Source organism: Octopus bimaculoides, chromosome 4, assembly GCF_001194135.2.
Source record: "Octopus bimaculoides isolate UCB-OBI-ISO-001 chromosome 4, ASM119413v2, whole genome shotgun sequence".
Lineage (NCBI taxonomy): Eukaryota > Metazoa > Mollusca > Cephalopoda > Octopoda > Octopodidae > Octopus > Octopus bimaculoides.
Window position 1 is genome coordinate 79,366,683 of NC_068984.1, and position 3,383 is coordinate 79,370,065.

At 35.9% G+C, this 3,383-nt stretch overlaps 1 protein-coding gene across 2 annotated transcripts in view; it reads left to right on the forward strand.

Moving 5' to 3' along the window:
* The window catches only part of LOC106883964 (beta-1,4-N-acetylgalactosaminyltransferase bre-4), a 1,180,207-nt gene that overhangs the window by 270,634 nt on the left and 906,190 nt on the right, over positions 1–3,383 (forward strand). The gene's annotated exons all lie outside the window — the stretch shown is intronic.

Genomic DNA, 3,383 nt, shown 5'->3' on the forward strand with positions numbered 1-3,383 from the left:
TGTGTGTGTGTGTGTGTGTGTGTGTGTGTGTGTATACAGAAAGAGAGAAAGAGAGAGAGAGAGATCATTATCGTCGTTGTCGTTTGATGTCCGCTTTCCATGCTGCCATGGGTTGGACGGTTTGACTGAGGACTGGCGAGCTAGAAGGCTGGACCGGGCTCCAATCAGATCTGGCAATGTTTCTACAGCTGGATGTCCTTCCTAACACCAACCATTCCGAGAGTGTAGTGGGTGCTTTTTATGTGCCACTGGCATGCGGGCCAGTCAGGCGGAACTGGCATTGGCCATGCTTGGATGATACTTTATATATTTCACTGGCACATATATTTATATGTATTGGCAGTGGATCATATATCTGAAAAAATTAAAGAAGTAATGGATTCACATGAAGTTAAATATATGTCCAGTCATACAATGACCAATGGTTTTGCATCCATAATGTGTGTGTGTGTGTGTGTGTGTGTGTGTGTGTATGCATCAGGTCATTAAGAACGAAATGTCTGATTTTGAACTGAAAGTTTATTTTACTGTATCTCAACAAAAAGTTGTGCAGTTAATCAAAGTATGCACCTAAATTATCAACACAATTTTTGCCATTTTATCAGTAGCTTATTTTTGCCAGCAGCAAAGAATTCTTGAGAGCAAGAGGTGATGAAATCATGAAAGGCTGATTTTGCATCTTCTTCAGATTTGAAGTTTTTTCCTTGCAAAAAGTTGTCTAATGACTGGAAAACATGATAGTCAGTTGGTGCAAAGTCTGGTGAATATGATGGATGACAGAGTACTTCCAAGTTCAATTCCTGTAACTTGAGTAGCGCTCTTTGTGCAACATATGTTCGAGCATTGTTTTGCAAGAGAATTGGCCTGACTCTATTGACCAATCCCGGTTGTTTAATTGCAAGTTCACTCATCATCCAGTTGGTTGATGTATACAACACTGTAATTGACTTACCAGGTCTCATGAATATGTAATTGATGATACCAGTGCTGGACCACCAAACAGACATCATTACCTCTTTTTGGTGAATATTCTTTTTGGATTGTGTTTTGACACTTTGTCTCTATACACTCATAGTGCAAAACACTTGCTATTGTTGATAAAAATCTATTTTTCATCACACGTAACAAGAAGATGCAAAAATGATTCACTTTTATGCTGTGACAGCAAAGAACAAGTTTCAAGATGACGCATCATTTGATGCTCATTCAGTTCATGTGGTACCCACTTGTCCACCTTCTTAACCTTGCCGATTTGTTTCAGATGGTCTATAACATCAAACCTTGCTGCTAACTCATGTGTAGTTTGAGATGTATCCACTACAGTTTCCAGCTCATCATTATTCACCTTGGTCTCAGGTCTACCATGGGGCTGATTTTCAAGAGTAAAGTCACCAGACAGGAACTTCTCAAACCATCACTGTACCATGCGCTTATATGCCACATCTTCACCAAACACCTCGTTGATGTTTCAAGCTGTCTGGGATGCATTCATTCCATGACAGAACTCATATTCATAAACAACACAAATTTTTAATCTATCCATGGGTTCACAAAAATTGATTTACGAGAGAAAACTCATAATATAATCAGACATCATGAATTTCATTTCGAAAAGTGTTGATGTAATTCTTCAATGTTGTAAAAGAAAGAATTATCAGGATAAAGCATTAGAACTAACGATTGTCAAACGTGGTGCATAAGAAACTTGGACATTTCATTCTTAATGACCTTAATATGTGTGTTTATGTATATGTATATATATATATATATATGTGTGTGTGAGTGTTTGTGTATGTATATATATATATATATATATATATATATATATATATATATATATATATATATATATATATATATATATATATATATATGTATGTATGTATGTATAAGCACCCACTACACTCTCGGAGTGGTTTGCGCTAGGAAGGGCATCCAGCTGTAGAAACTCTGCCAAATCAGATTGGAGCCTGGTGTAGCCACCTGGTTCACCAGTCCTCAGTCAAATCGTCGAACCCATGCTAGCATGGAAAGCGGATGTTAAACGATGATGATGTATGTATATGTATGTATGTATGTATGTGTGTGTGTGAGAGTGTGTGTGTGTATGTGTGTGTGTGTGTGTACCTGTGTGTATAAATATATCTATGTATATAGACATTCATGATGATCTTTCAGTTTCCATCAATCATATCCACCTACATGCCTTTGGTCAACTAAGGTTAAGATTGATATGGAAGGTGGAGCATGTAAAGATTTACCATTGGTTGGTGCAGCAGAATTCATCAAATACAACTTGATTTATGTTGGTTGTTACAACAGAACAATTAAACAAAAGATTCAATAGGTACAGGTATGACATCAGGCACAAAAGCAGTAGTTTGACAAATTGCGCGACATTTTACATCAAACAGCAGCAATTTTGAAAAAGGCATGATATTGCATATTCCCAGAAAATATTCTGAATCTAGTACACCTTCAGTCCTCAAAATGCATGAGGACAAATATGTTTGTGAGTTATTAGTATCATGCCCTGAACGAATGAATAAAATGACAGGGGAATTTCATCATATTTACACAAAACTGTTTGACTGAATATTCATTTTCATTTTTTCTTTTTTCTTCTCTCTTTTTTTTTCCCTTCTTTTTCCTTTTGCCAGTTGTTAAATTGGTAATTGAAGACCAATGATGTCATACTGTCAACATAGGATTTCAGAATTTTTTTGTTCATATAACTTCGATTTCTGTGTATCACCTTTCATATTGAACTCAACAAAGACAGGCAAGCTGTCAAAATATTGTTAAAACCAATAAACTATCAATTGCAATCACACTGCACTCTTCATATTGTCTAATAATAATAATAATAATACTATAGGCACAAGGCTTGAAATTTGAGAGAGGAGAATAGTCGATTACTTCGATCCCAACATTTCAATCGTTTTTAATTTACTGGCCCCTAAAGCAGAAAAGACAAAGTCGACCTTGACAGAATATGAACTCGCTACGTAAAGACGGACAAAATACTGCTAAGCATTTTGCCTGTAGTGCTAACAATTCTGCCAGTTCACTACCTTAAATGATAACAATAATACAAATAATGATAATAATAATAATAATTAATTCGTTTTATTGGCCACAAGGGCTAATATCAAATAAAGACATATAAGGACAAAGACAGGACGAAGGTTACAAAAGGTTTTGTCCGAAAAGGTAGGAAAGTTCGTCTAAACAGAGGAAGAAAACGGAGAAGGATATAATAAATAAATAGATAAATAAATAGATAAATAAATAAGTAGAACTCCCAAAGGGGGAGGCGCTTCGAAAAAGGAAAGGTTACACGTGGAAAAACCCATAAAACCACGGGAGCCTGGTCAGAAAAA